Source organism: Aquarana catesbeiana, linkage group LG07 (genome assembly GCF_042186555.1).
Source record: "Aquarana catesbeiana isolate 2022-GZ linkage group LG07, ASM4218655v1, whole genome shotgun sequence".
Lineage (NCBI taxonomy): Eukaryota > Metazoa > Chordata > Amphibia > Anura > Ranidae > Aquarana > Aquarana catesbeiana.
This window is the reverse complement of record NC_133330.1, coordinates 323,087,361-323,108,710: the sequence shown is the minus strand read 5'-3', so window position 1 is coordinate 323,108,710 and position 21,350 is coordinate 323,087,361.

Here is a 21,350-nt window from a genome sequence, read left to right as displayed (position 1 = left end):
TCCTGGGGTAAAGACACCGGAATGGGGTAAGTCTGAAATGGGTGAAAGTAGTGTGCCAGTAGGGGCTGTGATACCTGTGGCCAGTAAGGGGAATAAGGTTGCTTTGCCAGTTGATGTTAGCTCAAAGCGCAACCTGCTCCCGGCAGAAGAGTGCTCCACTATCTTAGATTCGGATATCCCATCTTATCGGATCTCTGAACTGTTCTCAGATACTTTATCATGGACTGGAAAGTGGAGTGATAGTGAAGAGGAACAATTGTGTGATTTGGAGGAGGATGAAATTCTTCCTGTGCCAGCTGCCAGTGTTAAGATTGAGCCATCTGCCAGTGCAGCTCCACATCTGTGTCTCACTAAATCCTTTTAGGAGGATCGCTGGGCAGGATGGGTCCCTAAAGTCACTATAGCTAAGCCGACTCATCGGCCAAGTCTGGTTGCAAGCCTGATGTTGTTGCTGGACATGCGGTTCAACGCGCATCTGATGCATGAGTTTTACTTGGATATGGAGACCCCAAAACGCTGCCCAGGCTGTCCAAGCTACAGCGTATAATCATTAAGAAAGTGGCTGAGTATGGCTACTTGTATCCTTATGTACTGGCACAGTTACAAGAAGAGATTCAAGAAAAGAAAGCACAGTTAGTAGATGTGGCCGTGCAGAGTTTTCTCAGAATCCCTCTGCACCTTAACTTCAAAACGTTGTCACCCAGATATGCTGAAAAGTATATCTTCTACAAATTTGGGATTATGGTCGTCAAGTTAATTCGGATTGTGTCATCATCCACAGGCCTAATCAGAAAGACATCCGGCATTATATCACCACTGTTAATGCCCAAGGGGAAACCCTGCAGTTATAAGACCCCAGGTATTACCGGTGAATGCTTTCAACTGTGTCAAGTTACAGAAATCATTGTGGATTACAAATGTGTGCTTTGTGGAGTCAGGATACTTTGCCAAAAGCTACTCCGCCTTCAAGAAAAAGTTGCCATGGGGACATTCCTGTTTGGCCGTACTGCTGGAACTGTGCTCTGCTGGCAGAAGCCAGGAGTGCCCACTTGAGTCATACTGGCCTGTGTTCTGGAATCGCCAGTGTGCCTCCCTCTGAAAAGTGACAGGCTGATTTGCAGCTGAGAGACTTCAGTGTGTTCTGTTCTTCATTAATGAGGAAACTAATCTCAGTTCCCTGCTGTTTGTGGACAGACTGAGATTACAAATGCAAGGGGATCTGTTGAGGGACAGTGATCTCTGGAAGTACGGTCCCTTGCAACATGGCATGGTTTATTGCAGCTGATTACAGCCATGTTTTTGTCCCTGGAGTTGTCTATGTCATGAAGGGAGACTGCTGGGAATGTTGCTGATATGTGATTGCACCTTTCAGTGAAATATTGATGGACTTTGGGGCTCCAAGGACACTGGGGTGTTAATTAGATAGGTAGGATAAGCTGTGACAAAAAGGACAAGTTCTCACCCTAACCTTGATAATGGACTAAACGAAAAAATATATATACTATGTATACACACATGGACTGTTCATTGGATATCTTGGCCACCAGATGGCGTGAGAGTGCCAGCCTGAGTGAGCTCTTGTTCATATTATGCAAATGTTAGATAGGAATTGCTAGAGTAAATTTATTTCTAGGATTGTTATGGAAAAGGGGTGGCACCCTCGAGGGGGTGGGGCCCATTTTCATCTGTACAGATGTTTAGAAATAGTCACTGTATTTTACGTGTACAGTAAGATATGCTATAATGTGCATTTGCATTGCTTTGCTGCTCTCGGCTGAGGGTAATTAACATTTATTTAACATTCACTCATGTATAGGAATAGGATGTGTTTCTATGCTGGCTATTTTCTCTCTTTCAGGAGTCCCTGCATCCATTGCGTCTTCCTTGGCTAAAGAGAGACAGTGACTTCAGCTTGTATAACAATGCTAACATTTTCAATTTTTTTTCCTACAGGTGTATATAGTAGATAGATAGGATATAAGGCTACTGTTTGTATTTTACCTTTTATTTGGTTGGTTGGTACGCAACACGTAAAATTGTACATATTGTCTGCTATTTATCTGCCCTTGTGTGAAATACCACTTGCCTATGTATATGTATACTGTTGTCTATTTCATGTGGTACGCCACATGTATTGTTATTATTTATTTTCCCTGTTTCCCCACCTATCCATGTTTTTGCCATGACATCCACTCTCAAGCTTGAGAGTACATTTTTGTTTTCCGCAAACTTCGAGACGTAGTTTCCTAGGCAGGGGGAGGATGCAGCACCCTGGTGTTTAGGTAGGGTTGCTAACAAATTTAGTTTGCCAGGTAGTAATTGTCCTGGTCAATTGTTAGTAGAACCACTGATTCCTCTCTAATTCTGGAATTGCTGCACCTCTTCTCTTCTGTCACTAGGTGGCACTGTGGCTGGTGACATTAGATTGACATGGTCTCCGCAAGGCCAGTTTATAAATGGATGAGCATCTCAGCGAATTGGCAGGGGTTTCTTTAGTCCCTTGGCCTGCTGGGAGAGCCTATTTATTGGGGTGGAGTCAGGTGATCGGGGTTCTGTGCCACCTGGACGGCTGTCTGGGTGGACGTGTGTTATGTTGCCCCGGGCTGCTAGGCCGGAAGCCTGAGGCCTATCCCAGGGACACCTGGCTGCTAGGCTGCCTGAGGCATATCCAGGAGCAGGGGAAGCAGCGTAGGGTTGGGACTGCAGGATTAGAGTTCAACCGAATTGCGAAGGTTCAGCCGGACGGGAAACCAGTTGTGCTCAGAGGTAAAAGGAAAGCAGTCGCCACTAAGGGACCATCCACCTTGTTACCGGAGACCACTGTGAGTAAGCGTGAGCAAGCACCGGAGCAGTCTTCTTACCAGCCAGGTACAGTGATGAAGTGGGAAAGCTTTAGCAAGTGCCAAGCCAGGGACCCAGCAGGTTAGCGGGGGTGACGCTTGAGAAGTATACAGCGGGATAGCTGTAGAAGAGCTCAGGAGATCCAGTGACGATCGGATCTGGAAGTCTAGTGAGAGACTGGGAGCTCAGTGAGTTAAGATCTACAGTGGGATACTGTGAGATAAGAGAAGAACTATTCTGTTTACCAAGAGTTATGTGCAAATATCTTTAGTGACTGTTACAAGTTCAGTTGCCCTAGGAGACCCTACCTATACAGACGTGGCATCCGGCTGGAGGCCTTCCCCTGTATAGCTGTCTACCTATAGAGTCTTGGAGTCTGTCAATGGCCCTAACCCGCTCTCCCACAGTTCTTGTTTAGAGACAATAAATCTCTTGTTCGCATTCAAAAAGTGACTGGCGCCCATCATTTCATCTTGCATTACACCCACCATGCCTGTTAACCCACTCTACAAGGAAGGATGTCAGCTCTCCCTAATTCTTGAGGTCACCATTATGCCGCGTATACACGATTGGACATTCCGACAACAAAACCGTGGATTTTTTTCCAACGCATGTTGGCTCAAACTTGTCTTGCATACACACGGTCACACAAATGTTGTCGGAAATTCCCACGTCAAGAACGTGGTGACGTACAACACATACGACGAGCCGAGAAAAATGAAGTTCAATAGCCAGTGCGGCTCTTCTGCTTGATTCCGAGCATGCGTGGAATTTTGTGTGCGTCGGAATTGTGTACGCACGCTCGGAATTTCAAGTTTTGTTGTCGGAAAATTTGAGAACCAGCTCTCAAACATTTGTTGTCGGAAATTCCGACAACAAATGTCCGATGGAGCATACACACGGTTGGATTTTCCGACAACAAGCTCACATCGAACATTTGTTGTCGGAAATTCTGTCCGTGTGTACGCGGCATTAGGCTTCTGGAGGCTCAGGACCTTGCTACACTTGTATGACGTTTAAGGATTGTCTCAAAGTGTGGATCACTATATGACCTTTACCACTTATCACATAAACAAAGGACATTTGAAGAGTGTTTTTGTGGTTTTGCATTGAAGTTATTATTTCTTCACTATATTATGTAATAAGGTTAAAGAGACACAATGAAGGATTGAGTGTTTATTTAAGGCACTGTATGCACAAGAGGATTCATAATTCATACTCTGGAGGCTTCTTATGCACATTTTTAAGGGGAGGCACAACAATATTTCTCTTTTTATTGCAGAGCAGGGATTGTGGGAACACAATTGTATTGTTTGCAGCCACCCATTAGGTCTTATTTGGAGTGATTATTATATTATTTTAGTATAGACTGGTTGAAAAAGATGGCATGGGATAGTACATACTCATGTAAGCATATGGTATGCACCTGGATAGTTCTCCACTAGAAAATGTTTGTAAAAGTCACATTCTGTTCTTTATAAATGGACCCTTATGCCCCGTACACACGGTCGGACTTTGTTCGGACATTCTGACAACAAAATCCTAGGATTTTTTCCGACGGATGTTGGCTCAAACTTGTCTTGCATACACACGGTCACACAAAGTTGACGGAAAATCCGATCGTTCTAAACGCGGTGACATAAAACACGTACGTTGGGACTATAAACGGGGCAGTGGCCAATAGCTTTCATCTCTTTATTTATTCTGAGCATGCGTGGCACTTTGTCCGTTGGATTTGTGTACACACGATCGAAATTTCCGACAACAGATTTTGTTGTCGGAAAATTTTATATCCTGCTCTCAAACTTTGTGTGTCGGAAAATTCGATGGAAAATGTGTGATGGAGCCTACACACGGTCGGAATTTCCAACAAGAAGGTCCTATCTCACATTTTCCGTCGGAAAATCCGACCGTGTGTACGGGGCATTAAGGTGGACCTTCGCCCTTTTTTTTATGTTGCTCTCCCCTTCCTCCTCCCCCTCCCTATAGAAGAATTGCAAAAAAAATAGTTTTTAGATTTTTTTTTTTTTTTCTAACGTTTGGGTCCATCATTCTTGCCTAGGTGAGCATGACGTACCTGTATGCCGTGCATGGGCAGGAAAGTTGAAGGGTCACGCCAGGATCCATTGCTGTGTTTATGCATATATGCGTGGTCCTGTGAACTGCCTCCTGGGATTTCTACGTCACTTATCCCAGAAGGCAAATGATGAGATCCTGTGCATGCACAGAAATGGTGCGGATGTCTGCCAGTTTACTGGCAGGGGTCCCTGGTGCCAGGGTATCTGAAGGGTCCTGTAGACCTGGCAGAGATCCCTGCGGCGTGTCTGCACATGCACTGAAAATTAAATCAAGATGGCGGTGCTGGAGAGGAGCAGTGTAGGGAGAACTTATCCTACAAGCAAGAAAACGCTGGAATCCAGTGACTAGTAAGTATGTTTTTTTATTTTTCTGAGATTTAAAAACTTGTATTTTTGATAGTAAGGGCGGAATTTCTCTTTAGCAAAAAGGTATGTATTATTTATTTTTTGTTGGGTGGAGGGAAGTTGGGGCCTGGGTGAGGTGGGGGAGAGTCATCTATACAATAAACTAGGTTTACCCTTTAAATCCTAAATCATTCCCCCCATTTCTGCAATATTTTGTACACCCCTGTTCATCTGTTTACTCAAATGCTGGAAATACGGTTCCCTCTCCTTTCCTTTTCTAGACACTGGCAACATATTTGCTCTTTCCGCTGTAATAGTCAGTAATTGGGATACATTCCCATAAGATCTTTCCTGTGGAATTATCATTTCTGACATTTGCCTTTGATCTGGGTTCTTTGCTGAGCGCAACAGGGATTTAACGTGGGCGGAGAGTCGAGAAAAAAAAAAAAAAAACTATTGCTAAATAGGCCGAATGCAACTTCATCTATGTTATCCAACTCCCACTCAATCCCAACACAAGAGGCAAGTCTGTTGGGGGCTAGTGGGAGATTTTATTAAGGGTTTGACAGTTTACTGCAGGATCATTATTAATTTATTTATTTTTCGTCTCGTATGGAGACGTGCCAATGTGATATTCAGTTCCTGCAATCCAATTAAGTTTTTAAATGCAATTTGCCAGTGCAAAAAGTGTGATTGCTTCAGAAATTGATAATGCTTCAGAATGGAGCTGCAGCTGCTTTATACAAGAAATAGTATTAATTTACATGGTTTAAAACCCAACTCAAGACTATCATTTTAAATGGGCGCCTGGCCTGTTAAATGCTCACCGGATCTTCACTGTAGTACTCTGTATTTGTCACTAGATGTCCTCACTCTTCTGAGTTAAATGATGCTCAGTGACATTCAATCTGGTAGACTGAGGGCATGCTCTAAGTACAAGGTGTACCTTGCTTTGTACACTGGTGTGCAGTCATGTTGGAACAGGAAGGGGCCATCCCCAAACTGTTCCCACAAAGTTGGGAGCATGAAATTGTCCAAAATGTCTTGGTATGCTGACAATTTAAAAGTTCCCTTCACTGGAACTAAGGGGCCAACCCCTGAATAACAACCCCACACCATGATCCCTCCTCCACTAAATGATTTGGACCATTGCACAAAGCAAGGTCCATAAAGACATGGATGAGCGAGTTTGGGGTGGAGGAACTTGACTGGCCTGCACAGAGTCCTGACCTCAACCCGATAGAACACCTCTGGGATGAATTAGAGTGGAGATTGCAAGCCAGGCCTTCTCGTCAACATCAGTGCCTGACCTCACAAATGCGCTTCTGGAAGAATGGTCGAACATCCTCATAGACACACTCCTAAACCTTGTTGACAGTCTTCCCAGAAGAGTTGAAGCTGTTATAGCTGCACATGGTGGGCCAACTCAATATTGAACCCTACGGACTAACATTAGGGATGCCATTAAAATTCATTGGCGTGTAAAGGCAGGTGTCCCAATACTTTTGGTAATATAGTGTATATCCAGTTTCTCACAAAAGTGAGTACACCCCTCACATTTTTGTAAATATTTTATTCTATCTTTTCATGTGACAACACTGAAGAAATGACACTGCTACAATGTAAAGTAGTGAGTGTACAGCTTGTATAACAGTGTAAATTTGCTGTCCCCTCAAAATAACTCAACACACAGCCATTGATCACTTAAGGACAGGAAGGATTTACCCCCTTAATAATCAGACCATTGTTTGTGATACGGCACTGCGTTATTTTAGCTGACAATTGCGCAGTCGTGCGATGCTGCACCCAAATAAAATTGATGTCCTTTTTTCCCCCCACAAATAGAGATTTCCTTTGCTAGTATTTGATTACCTCTGTGGTTTTTTTCATTTGTTACGCTATAATAAAAAAAAAAAGCGACAATTTTGAAAAAAAAAAAACAATATTTTTTATTTTCTGCTATAAAACATATCCAATAAAAAATGTAAAAAGTCTAATTTCTTCACCAAAAAACCCAATAAGAGTATATTGATTGTTTTGCGCAAAATTTATAGCGTCTAGAAAATAGGGGATAGATTTATGGCATTTTTATTATTTTTATTTTTTTAATAAGAATGGCGGCGATCAGTGATTTTTAGTGGGATTGCAACATTGCAGTGGACAGATAAGACACCTAACTGACATTTGTGACACTTTTTTGGGAATCAGTGACATTATTACAGTAATCAGTGCTAAAAATATGCACTGACATTGTATTAATGACACTGGCAGGGAAGGGGTTAACATCAGGGGCGATCAAGGGGTTAAATGTGTCCCTGGGTGTGTTTTCTAACTGTATGGGGGATGGGCTGCCTGGAATAACACACAGATCTGTCTTCCTGCATAGCAGAAAGACAAGATCTCTGTGTCATCCCCTGTCAGAACAGAGATCTCCCTAGTTTACTTTGGCAAATCCCAGTTCTGTCTCTTCGGGGAATGATCGTTGGTGGCCAGCGGACATGGAGTCCGCCAGACCCGTGCGGCCACACAGGGCCGTTAACAAGCCCAACGTACAGCTACCGTGATTCGCGCAGCCAAGAAACCTTGCCGCAGTATAACAGCGGCGGCTGGTCGGCAATCGGTTAATGTCTAAACCACTGGCAACAAGTGAATACACCCAGAAGTGAAAATGTCCAAATTGGGCCCAAAGTGTCAATATTTTGTGTGGCCGCCATTATTTTCCAGCACTGCCTTAACCCTCTTGGGCATGGAGTTCACCAGAGCTTCACAGGTTGCCACTGGAGTCCTCTTCCACTCCTCCATGACGACATTATGGAGCTGGTGGATGTTAGAGACCTTGCGCTCCTCCACCTTCCGTTTGAGGATGCCCCACAGATGCTCAATAGGGTTTAGGTCTGGAGACATGCTTTACCTTCAGCTTCTTTAGCAAGGCAGTGGTCGCCTTGGAGGTGTGTTTGGGGTCGTTATGTTGAAATACTGCCCCGTGGTCCAGTTTCCGAAGGGAGGGGATCATGCTCTGCTTCAATATGTCACAGTACATGTTGGCATTCAGGGTTCCTTCAATGAACTGTAGCTCCCCAGTGCTGGCAGCTATCATGCAGCCCCAGACCATAACACTCCCACCACCATGCTTGACTGTAGGAAAGACACACTTGTCTTTGTACTCCTCACCTGGTTGTCACCACACAGCCTTCACACCATCTGAACCAAATAAGTTTGTTTTGGTCTCATCAGACCACAGGACATGGTTCCAGTAATCCATGTCCTTAGTCTGCTTGTCTTCAGCAAACTGTTTGCAGGCTTTCTTGTGCATAATCTTTAGAAGAGGCTTCCTTCTGGGATGACAGCCATGTAGACCAATTTGATGCAGTGTGCGGCGTATAGTCTGAGCACTGACAGGCTGACCCCCCCACCCCTTCAACCTCTGCAGCAATGCTGGCAGCACTCATACGTCTATTTCCGAAAGACAACCTCTGGATATGACGCTGAGCACGTGCACTCAACTTCTTTGGTCGACTATGGCGAGTCCTGTTCTGAGTGGAACCTGTCCTGTTAAACCTCTGTATGGTCTTGGCCACTGTGCTGCAGCTCAGTTTCAGGGTCTTGGTAATCTTCTTATAGCCTAGGCCATCTTTATGTAGAGCAACAATTCTTTTTTCAGATCCTCAGAGAGTTCTTTGTCATGAGGTGTCATGTTGAACTTCCAGTGACCAGTATGAGAGAGTGAGAGCGATAACACCAAATTTAACACACCTGCTCCCCATTCACACCTGAGACCTTGTAACACTAACAAGTCACATGACACCGGGGAGGGAAAATGGCTAATTGGGCCCAATTTGGACATTTTCACTTAGGGGTGTACTCACTTTTGTTGCCAGCTTTTTAGACATTAATGGCTGTGTGTTGAGTTATTTTGAGGGGACAGCAAATTTACACTGTTATACAAGCTGTACACTCACTACTTTACATTGTAGCAAAGTGTCATTTCTTCAGTGTTGTCACATGAAAAGATAGAATAAAATATTTACAGAAATGTGAGGGGTGTACTCACTTTTGTGAGATACTGTGTATATATACATATATATATATATATAGAGAGAGAGAGAGAGAGAGAGAGAGAGAGAGAGAGATCTAAGGCCTCATTCACACAAGGCGGATCTGCTCCGCAGAGTCCGCCAGCTCAGCAGGAGATCTCTCCGTTGATCTCCGCTGAGCCGGCGGATGACAGGTCCGTCTCTGCTCACTGAGCGGGGAGGGGCCTGTCAGAGCGCCGCAGATTCCTATGGAGGGATCGGACGAAAACGGACAGCATGTCCATTTTCATCAGATCTCATCCGATCCGCCAGGACAGATACGAACGTTTCGCCATGCGTCTGATTTTAGCGTATCGGATGTCAGCAGACATGGTCACCGCTGACATCCGTCGCTCCATAGACCTGCATGGAGCGCCCGTTCAGGTCCGCCTAAAAAACTGACAGGCGGACCTGAACGGTCTGTCCACGTGAAAGGGGCCTTATACTTGTAAGAAACTTTTCCATAACGATGCCGGCCCCTCCTTTATGGCCAAGGCCAGATTTCTGGCAAAGAGTACTCCCATAGAAGAGGATGGAGCTGAGAATTCACTGAGAACAGTAGGCCACGGCAACCACAATTACCTTCCCTGTGACGGCGTGCCAGGCAGCCTGTACTATCGTCATTATGAGAGACAAGATCCGCGTACAGAAATATCTCAAGGACTTGTAATAGATTGTCCTCACGAACAGCAAGTGATCGTCACGGGCTTGAAAGCAATACAGTATGTTCCATTCTTACACCGGGAGTATTTTTATCGCTGCTTCCAACAACAGGCCCTCTCTGTAAAGAAATCTCACCTAATTATCAAGCAGGCTGGTGTGTTAAAATTAGGAAGTGCTCAAATCAGGTACAAGCCTATTCATAGAATGTCAGCTTCTTAAATTAGAACCAGCATCAAATACTGTATATTCGCTAATGTTACATGCATGATAAGTGATGTATAACACTTTGTGACAATGCCTTCATCTGCTTTTCTTTCTATAAGGACAGTGCCATCTTTGTTCAGGCACCATTCTTGGTCATCATCTACTTCCCGGACTGAGATGCCAGCTCAGAAGAGGAGCTCTTCACCTTGTGACTTAATGCAAATTTCCAATATTGATCTGATCACTGGGTAAAGTGGTTACCCTGATTCTTGGGTAAAGTGCCACTGCAGAGTTTAGTGCTTGGCACTTTCAAAATGGCACATTAACTAAGGCACTACTATAAAGGCAAATACAAACATTAGTTATCCACTCCAGGTTCTCTGAAAAATCTCTTTCATCTTTTCTCTTTCTATCTACCTTCTTTTCCCCTCTCTTCACCATGCTCAAACTAATCTTTGCAGTAATGCCCTCTCTCCTCATACTCTCATTTCTTTACCCCACCCCACAACCTGTACATATCCTCCTCACTTTTTCTGTCTCAATATTACTTCACTTATCACCTTCTGTTCATTCTGAGCTCACACAATGCCACCACCTCCACTTCATTGCAGCACCTGCCCTCATATAAATCCCACCAGGGCCACTGATAGAAATCATGGGGCCCCGTACAGCCTACCTGATGGAGCCCCCTTCGGCTCCACCCCTGGGCCCGCCCCTGGCCCCTCAACTATGGGATGTATTTATTATTTATTTTTACTAGTAATGATGGCGATCAGCAACTTGACAGAGGGACATGCCAATGCCATAATGTGCTACAGACAGTGCCACCCATGCTTCCAATGCCATAACACATGTGCTGCCTGCAGAGACAAGAGTGCCACTCATGCTGCCAATGCCATAATGCATGTGCTGCCTGCAGAGACAGTGCCAACCAAGCTGCCAATGCCATAATGTGTAGATGTTGCAGACAGATACAGTGTGTAATCATCATATAGTAGATCTTGAATCACCCTGAAGCAAGCACACACCTGTGTTAGCCCCACGAGACACATCCTGTCTGATCCTGCTGCTGCTTGGAGTCAGTCACAATTTTAAATGTCAGCTGCTTCCTCTGCCGCCGCCACCGCCAGGGTTTGGGTGCGTGATGGCTGACTGGAGAAAGACTTTTTTTTATTCTGCGTTCTCTCGTTTATTCTCTATTCAGCTAGCCTGGGCCCCCCTGCCGCCCGTGCCTGGTACAGCAGGGCCAGTTGTACTGGCTTATCAGCGGCCCTGAATCCCACTCCCACATTACCACCCTCACCCTCCTACTACTCCTAACATATGGGGATATCGCCCCAGACCCTTGCCTTCCTCCAGCTAACCCCCCCAGAAGTGGCAGTCTATGTTCTCTGACAGTAGCCGTAACTCCCACTCTCTTACCTCAATTCCTGTCAGCCTGCCCTTATGTGTGCCCTCTGGAATGCCCGATCAGTCTCTAGCATACTTGCCTCTGTCAATGACCTTTTCCTCTCCAATTCCCTCAGTCTACTTGCTATTACCAAAACCTGGCTCCAGGAATCCGACAATGCCTCTGCAGCTGCCCTCTCCCATGGTGGCCTTCTCTGGACTCCTTCACCCAGATCCAGCGGACAAAGAGGAGGCGGATTTGGACTTCTCCTCTCCTCAAAAAGCAACTTCCAGGTTCTTCCTACACCCCCCTCCCTTTCCCTCTGTTCTTTTGAAGTGCATTGCATTCATCTTTTTTCTCCAGTTTGTCTGAGGATTGCAGTAATTTACCAGCCCCCTGACCCAGTGTCACATTTTCTCGATGACTTCTCCGCATGGCTGCTCAACTTTCTTTCCTCTGAAGTACCTGCCATCATCCTCTGTGACTTTAACATTCCAATCAATGCTAACACCTCTCAACTACTCAATTTAATCTCCTTTTTTCAACCTAACACAAACTACCACTCACTCAAATGGCAACACTCTTGACCTCATATTCTCCCACCTCTGCACTCCCTGCAACCTCTCTAACACTCATTTTCCTCTCTCCAATCACAACCTTATCAGTTTCACACTCTCCCTGTCTCCTACCCCCCATGCTGCCAACCTGCAAACAGTTACCCGTAGGAACCATCACCACCTCAACCCTTCTCTTCTTCATTCTGCTCCTGACTGTCTTCATGATAAATTCACACCCCTGTCCTGCCCAGACCTGGCCACTTCTGTCTACCACAACATACTATCATCCTCCCTAAACAAACTTGCCCCCAATCTACACTCAGAACCAGGCCTCGCCTTCTACAACCCTGGCAAACAAATGACACCAGAAGTCTCAAGAAATGCAGTCGTGCTCTTGAGTGAGTGTGGTGTAAAACGAAGTTCCTACAAGACTTCACCCTCTACAAATCTGCCCTTCTCAAATACAACTCCTGCCTCCACTCCACTAAACCAACCTACTACACCATTATCATCAAAACCATCTCATCCAAACCTTTCCAACACTTTTATACCCTTAATTCCTTACTTCACCCCCCCCCCACCCCCAATGCCTCCACCCACCAACTTGCGTACTGCCAAGGAGATTGCCAATCACTTAAAAAACAAAATCGACACAATTTGTGATGAGATATCCAGCGTCCAGCTTCCTCCACCAAACAACACACCAGGTCCAACACCACACTCAAAACTTTCCTCCTTCAACCCTGTTACCACTGGGGAAGTTGCAAACTCCTTTTCACAGCCCACCTCACCACCTGTCCCCTGGCAACTACTGCAACCACCTTCCTGCTCTATCCTAAATTCTCTAACCCACATTTTCAACCTCTCCCTCTCTTCCAGCACCTTTTCCTCTCCACTCAAACATCCACTGGTTACCCCATACTTAAAAACCCCTCACTGGATCACACCTGTTCGAATAACTTAAGATCCATTTCCCTGCTCCCATTTGCCTCCAAGCTTCTTGAACACCTTGTCCACAACCGTGTGAGTTGCTACCTCACTGACAACAACCTTCTCGATCCCCTACAGTCTGACTTCCACCCACAACAGTCCACTGAAACTGCCCTACTAAAACTTGCCAACGACTTACTAATTGCTAAAACCAATGGCCAGTTCTCAATACTCATACTCCTAGACCTTTCTGATGCCTTTGACACAGTTGACCACCCAATCCTTCTCAATAAACTCCACTCCCTTGGCCTCCATGACTGTGCTCTTTCCTGGTTCTCTTCCTACCTATCTCGGCGCACTTTCAGTGTCTCATACAACAACATATCCTCTGCTCCTCTTCCTCTTTCTGTAGGGGTACCCCAAGGCTCCGTCCTTGGGCTCCTCCTATTTTCTCTCTATTCCCTGGGCCAGATGATAACCTCCTATGGCTTCCACTACCACCTCTATGCTGTTGACACCCCGATCTATCTCTCGACTCATACATCACAAACTTACTGAGCTACATATCAGTATGGATTAGGCATGTGCAATTCGTTTCGTTCCGAATTCGTTTTTTAACGAATTTCGACAAATTCGTTAATTCAGGAATATCCGAATTAACGAAAACCCGTTTAACAAATTTTTTCCGAATATTCGTAAATTCGATAAAGTTGGACATTCGTAAATTCGGGCATTCGTACATTCTTACATTCGCAATTTACGAATGTACATTCGTACATTCGTAAATTCGAAAATTCGGAAACCTGAAATAATAGTTAACTAATAATTACTTAACTATTAGTAATTACTAGTAACTTTTAAATTATAGGTATTGTAATTTCCTTTCAAATTTGGCTGTTAGTGAACGTAACACATACAAATTTATCCAAAGTTATGAATGATCCGAAAAAACGGAATGGAATGTAATTAATTAATAATAATAAATAACAATAATAATAATAACAACAACATTTTTTTATTATTATTTATTATTAATTTGTTCCGTTCCATTTGTTTAGATGCAGCATTTGTTTTGGATAATTCGTAACTTCGGATAAATTCGTATTTGTTACGTTCACTGACAGTCAAATTTGAAAGGAAATTACAATACCTATAATTTAATAGTTAGTTACTATTTCAGATTTTTGAACTTTTCGGGTTTTTGGATTTTCAAACTTAGAATTTACAAATCTCCAAATTTTCTAATTTACAAATACAGCTAGTGGTGATGATGCTGCCATACAGCATCATCACCACTAGCTGTATGGAGACCTGGGGGCGCAACAAGTTGCAGCACTGAGCCCTGTCCTACATCCTTCCAAATTGCTAGTAGAGTTACCCAGTGTGTTGTGAATGAAATATATCGTCCCTGACCATGATTGCTGATTTTTTTTTTGCTGCAGCAGATGGGGCAGAGAAATTTGCCGGCTATAGTCTACAGCTGGTGGTGTGCTACTGGCAGATGTGGACCTGGGACACCCTGCGCTATACCATCATCCCTTTCAGTGGAGGCTGCTGAGGGGTCATGAGGTGAGTGAGGAGGAGGAACAGAATTGCACCCCTTTTGTGTGGCTTTCAGGTGCTTCTGCCAACAGGCTGAGTGGTGGGAGGTTAAATGCCTTGTCCAGCATGTGATACCCAACTGGCTGGTGTTTTTGCCACGCTTGATGTGCTTGAGACAAAGTTTGCAAATTGCAACAGTGCGATTGGCTGCACATGTGCTAAAAAAGGCCCAGACAGCTGAGCTGTGGGAAGTGGGCCGGGAGATAACAGCTCCACAATGTGATGAAATAGGGTGGCTGCTCTTTACTCTTCCATGATGGCTGCCTCATTGGGGTTGTGCCTCACCCTCTCTTTCCTCCTCTGCTCTATCCAGCACGCAAGTCACGTTAGTGACCTCATCATCATCATCTCCTCCATCCTCATTACCAGGGGGGCAACTTGGTAATATGCTGTGGCTGGGGAACATGACTGCCAATTTATGTACCGGTGTTCCCCCCTCTCTATAGGCTCATGTTCCTGCCTTCCTCAATCTCAGAATCAACATCTGAATCAAGTAATGGCTGTGCATCATCAAGGGGCATGTGGCTAATGCTGTGTTCAAATAACTCAACTGACTCCTCCATGCCTGATGCTGGGGCTATGGCAGGAATAGCTGTAGACAAGGAGGCAGGTTTAGCCACTCTGGCAGCTGCATTGGACTGTACACTAGTCTCTGCTTGGGTGACGGAGGATATGGAGGATAAGGATGGTTTAGAAAGGCAGTCCATCAGCTCCTTTGCATGCTGTGGCTGGATAGCACAGGCATCATCACTAAACAGAGAAAATGATGCCCTGCCTGAGGACTGACCACATCCAGCTTTGCCTGTGGACACACACGCTGCTGGCCCCCTCACAGTGCCATGGGAACGTCTGTCTCTCCTTGCTGTCCTCCCAGACATGATGGGGGGTGCTTAATAACAAAATGTAATAAAGATATTGAAATGTGTACGTGGATGTACTTTAATCAATGGAAAGTAGTGTTTGGTGCACTTTAACTTGAGTAATCAGTACACAGACACACTCCATTGATACACTATAATATACTGCAGTGAAAGTACACTGACGCACAAAAATATACTGCATTAAATGTGCAGTAACTCACTGAAATATATATGGCGTTAAACCTGCGGTATCACACAGAAATATACTGCATTAAACGGCATGTAATGCACTGAAATATATGGCGTTAAACGTGCAGTAACACACTGAACTATACTGTGTTAAACGGAAGGTAACGCACTGAAATATATGGCGTTAAACTTGCAGTAACACAATTAAATATATTGCAATAAACACGCACTAACGCACTGAAATATATGGCGTTAAATGTGCATTAACGCACAGAAATATACTGCGTAAAACAGCATGTAATGAACTGAACTATACTGCATTAAACGGAAGGTAATGCACTGAAATATACTGCATTAAACTTGCAGAAACGCACTGAAATATAATGCATTACACGTGCACTAATGCACAAAAATATACTGCGTTAAACGGCACATAACGCACTGAAATATATGGTGTTAAAGTTGCAGTAACGCACTGAACTATACTATGTTAAACGGAAGCCAATGCACTGAACTATACTGCGTTAAACGGCGCCTAATGCACTGAAATATACTGCATTAAATGGAAGGTATCGCCCCAAAATATACGGCATTATACTTGCAGTAACGCAATGAAATATACTGTGTTAAATGGTCACTACACTCACACTGACTGAACTATCGCTAGATTCACACTAAACTGATATTCTGCACTGACAATAGAATCAGAATAGCACACCATAGCACAATAACTGTCTAGTAGCACTGAACATAACCCTGTTCTTTCTCTCTCCACGCCAACATCACACTAGAAATGGCCGCTATTGAAAGAATACTTTTATAGTGTGGGGCGGGACTAAGAGCAATGAGCCATGATTGGATAGAGTCATCATGACAGCGCCCAATCATGGCTCTGACAGTGCTCTGTGTCCTGATTGGGCAAAGCTTTCAGTGCTTCGGCCAATGTGCGGCGGCGCAGTGCATTGTGATCATTTGGCAGGCCGAACAAACGGTTGCACGCCCCAATAATTTGGGTGTTCATCGAACAGGCAAACAGCCAATGTTCAGCCCAAACTCATGCTCGGAGCGAACCAGCCACCCATCCCTAATCAGGAGTTAATGTGTAGCTTGTAGCTTGGGGAGTGATTACCCCACCAATTACATGTCGCTCTCAAGGTATAAAATATCCGAGTAACGAGTGACCGGGACGCTTCCTGATGACGTCAGACCTCAAAACGTGCGTCGAGGCGCATTATTCCAGTTGTGTCACTTCTGGGTCCCTGGCTTCCGGTTTTTACTAATCATCTAATGGAACACATGCCGGCTCTAGAGCGTGAGCAGAGTGGCTGCGTCTCCCTAAAAAGTGCCGGGCAAGGGCACTTTACAATGTACAATGCCTTGAAAAAGTATTCATATCCCTTGGAATTTTCCACATTTTGTCATGTTACAACAAAAAATATAGGCAATAAAAAATACCACGCTGAAAAATTAAATAACACTAGTGAAAAGCAGCAGCATACAGTGCGATAACACAAAAAAGTCTATAGAATAGGGGAAGCTGCGCTAAAAATTAGGTCCACAACAATTGACATGAAGACAAAAAAGTCCATTGAGAACATGAAGGGTCATAATAACACCGCACAAGTAAACTGCCCGACCACCGTAGATTGAGCTTACCGGACAGCAAGCTTAAAAGGCAGGTGGCTATAGACCAACCAAGGCCTCTAAGCTTGCTGATGACCACAATAGGAACAGTATTCGGATGATGAAGATCACTCACTGGGACCCATGTCCGGCGTCTGCACACTCAGTAAATTGCCCAGAAGAAAAAAGAACTGGCCATAGTGTAATATATTCCAAAATGTTTTAATAAAATCAAGTAATGCACTTACAATTGGGAGGCGATAGCATTGCATATAAGAAAGCCGGCCGGCATAAACAAAAATGGAGCCCATCCTCCTACTCCGATCGCGTGGTGACATCACTACGTGCCTTCCTCCAGACGCGTTTCGTCATCAGCAGACGTTGTCAATGGGGAACAACCAAAAATGCAAATGTATTTTATTGGGATTTTATGTGATCAACACAAAGTGGTACATAATTGTGAAGTGTAAGAAAAATTATAAATGGTTTTTAATTTTTTTTACAAATAAATATGTGAAAAGTGTGGCATGCATTTGTATTCAGCCCCCCTGAGTCAATACTTTGTATAACCACCTTTCACTGCAATTACAGCTGCAAGTCTTTTTGGGGATTTCTCTACCAACTTTGCACATCTAGAGAGTGAAATTATTGCAAATACTTATTTGCAAATTAGCTCAAGCTCTGTCAGATTGGATGGAGAGTGTCTGTTAACAGCAATTTTCAAATCTTGCCACAGATTCTCAATTGGATTTAGGTCTGGACTTTGACTGGGCCATTCTAACACATGAATATGCTCTAATCTAAACAATTCCATTGTAGCTCTGGTTGTATGTTTGGGATTGCTGTCCTGCTGGAAGGTGAACCTCCACCCCAGTCTCAAGTCTTTTGTAGACTCTAACAGGATTTTTTTCTAAGATTGCCCTGTATTTGGCTCCATCCATCTTCTCATCAACTCTGACCAGCTTCCCCATCCCTGCTGAAGAAAAGCATCCCCACAATATGATGCTGCCACCACCATGTTTCACGATGGGGATGGTATGTTCAGGGTGATGTGCAGTGTTAGTTTTCCACCACAAAAAGTTCAATTTTGGTCTCATCTGACCAGAGCACCTTCTTCCACATGTTTGCTGTGTCCCCCACATGGCTTCTCGCAAACTCCAAACGGGACTTCTTATGGCTTTCTTTCAACAATGGCTTTCTTCTTACCACTCTTCAATAAAGGCCAGATATGTGGAGTGCACGACTAAGGCTGGGTTCACACCTACGTGAATTGGATGCGGGTTTCTATGGAGCCGGTTCACACATCTCCGCTGCAGCTCCGGTGCAAATTTGCACTGGGGTGCTGTGTGTCTTCTAGTCCGAATTCAGTCCAAAAATTCAGGCTGAAATTGGACCTGAAATGGTGAAAAGGGACGCACCGGACCCCTGCTGTGAGCCACATGTGGCAATAGTGTGAACCCAAACTAATAGTTGTCCTGTGGACAGATTCTCCCACCTGAGCTGTGGACCTCTGCAGCTCCTCCAGCTTTTAACATGCGCCTCTTGGCTGCTTCTCTGATTAATGCTCTCCTTGCCCGGCCTGTCAGTTTAGGTGGACAGCCATGTCTTGGTAGGTTTGCAGTTGTGCCATATTCTTTCCATTTTCGGATGATGGATTGAACAGTGCTTCAAAGCTTGGGATATTTTTTTATAACCTAACCCTGCTTTAAACTTCTCCACAACTTTATCTCTGTCCTGTCTGGTGTGTTCCTTGCCCTTCATGATGCTGTTTGTTCACTGAGGTTCTCTAACAAACCTCTGAGGGCTTCACAGAACAGCTATATTTGTACTGAGATTAAATTACACACAGGGTGACTTCTGAAGGCAATTGGTTCCACTAGATTTTAGTTGGGATATCACAGTAAAGGGGGCTGAATAGAAATGCACGCCACACTTTTCAGATTCATTTTTAAAGAATTTGGAAAACCATTTATCATTTCCCTTCCACTTCACAATTATGTGCCACTGTATGTGTTGGTCTATAACATAAAATCCCATTTAAAAAAAATTACGTTTTTGGTTGTAACATGACAAAATGTGGAACATTTTAAGGGGTATGAATACTTTTTCAAGGCACTGTAAGCAGCTTCTTGTTTCATATTTTGTGAGTAATAAACCTTATTACACTATATTAGTGCCAACAAAAGTGAGTACACCCCTAAGTGAAAATGTCTAAATTGCGCCCAATTACAAGGTCTCAGGTGTTAATGGGGAGCAGGTGTGTTAAATTTGGTGTTATCGCTCTCACTCTCCCAGTGGGGGTTCAACATGGCACCTCATGGCAAAGAACTCTCTAAGGATCTGAAAAAAGGAATTGTTGCTCTACATGAAGATGGCCTAGGCTATAAGAAGATTGCCCGGACCCTGAAACTGAGTTGCAGCATGGTGGCCAAGACCATACAGCGGTTTAACAGGACAGGTTCCACTCAGAACAGACCTCGCCATGGTCGACCAAAAAAGTTGAGTGCATGTGCTCAGCGTCATATCCACAGGTTGCCTTTGGGAAATAGACGTATGAGTGCTGCCAGCATTGCTGCAGAGGTTGAAGGGGTGGGGGGGTCAGCCTGTCAGTGCTCAGACCATACGCCACACACTGCAAAAAAGTGGTCTACATGGATGTGGTCCCAGAAAGAAGCCTTTTCTAAAGATGATGCACACGAAAGCCAGCAAACAGTTTGGTGAAGACAAGCAGACTAGGGACATGGATTACTGGAACCATGTCCTGTGGTCTGATGAGACCAAGATAAACTTATTTGGTTTAGATGGTGTCAAGCGTGTGTGGCGGCAACCAGGTGAGGAGTACAAAGACAAGTGTGTCTTTCCTACAGTCAAGCATGGTGGTGGGAGTGTCATGGTCTGGGGCTGTATGAGTGCTGCCGGCACTGGGGAGCTACAGTTCATTGAGGGAACCATGAATGCCAACATGTACTGTGACATACTGAATCAGAGCATGATCTCCTCCCTTCGGAGACTGGGCCGCAGGGCAGTATTCCAACATAATAACGACCCCAAACACACCTCCAAGACGACCACTGCCTTGCTAAATAAGCTGAGGGTAAAGGTGATGGACTGGCCAAGCATGTCTCCAGACCTAAACCCTATTGAGCATCTGTGGGGCATCCTCAAATGGAAGGTGGAGGAACGCAAGGTCTCTAACATCCATCAGCTCTGTGATGTGGTCATGGAAGAGTGGAAGAGGACTCCATTTACAACCTGTGAAGCTCTGGTGAACTCCATGCCTAAGAGAGTTAAATAATGGTGGCCACACAAAATATTGACACTTTGGGCCCAATCTGGACATTTTCACTTAGGGGGTGTACTCACTTTTGTTGCCAGCGGTTTAGACATTAATGGCTGTGTGTTGAGTTATTTTGAGGGGACAGCAAATTTACACTGTTATACAAGCTGTACACTCACTACTTTACATTGTAGCAAAGTGTCATTTCTTCAGTGTTGTCACATGAAAAGATATACTGTATTTATCGGCGTATAACACGCGTCGGCGTATAACACGCACCCCAAGTTTAGGAGGGAATTTTAAGGAAAAAAACTTTTAGGAGGGAAGTTTAAGGAAAAAAAACTTACATTTAAATGCCCATCAATGCAGCCTTATCAGTGTCCATCTGCAGCCTTGTCAGTGCAGCCTTGTCAGTGCAGCCTTACCCCAGTGCATCCTTGCAGCCATGTCAGTGCAGCTTTGTTAGTGCAGCCTTCCCCAGTGTCCATTGCAGCCTTGCCCCAGTGCAGCCTTGCCCCAGTGCAGCCTTGCAGCCTTGCCCCAGTGCAGCCTTGTTAGTGCAGCCTTCCCCGGTGTCCATTGCAGCCTTGCCCCAGTGCAGCTTTGTCAGTGCAGCCTTGCCCCAGTGCAGCCTTGCAGCCTTGCCCCAGTGCAGCCTTGTTAGTACAGCCTTCCCCAGTGTCAATTGCAGCCTTGCCCCAGTGCAGCCTTGTCAGTG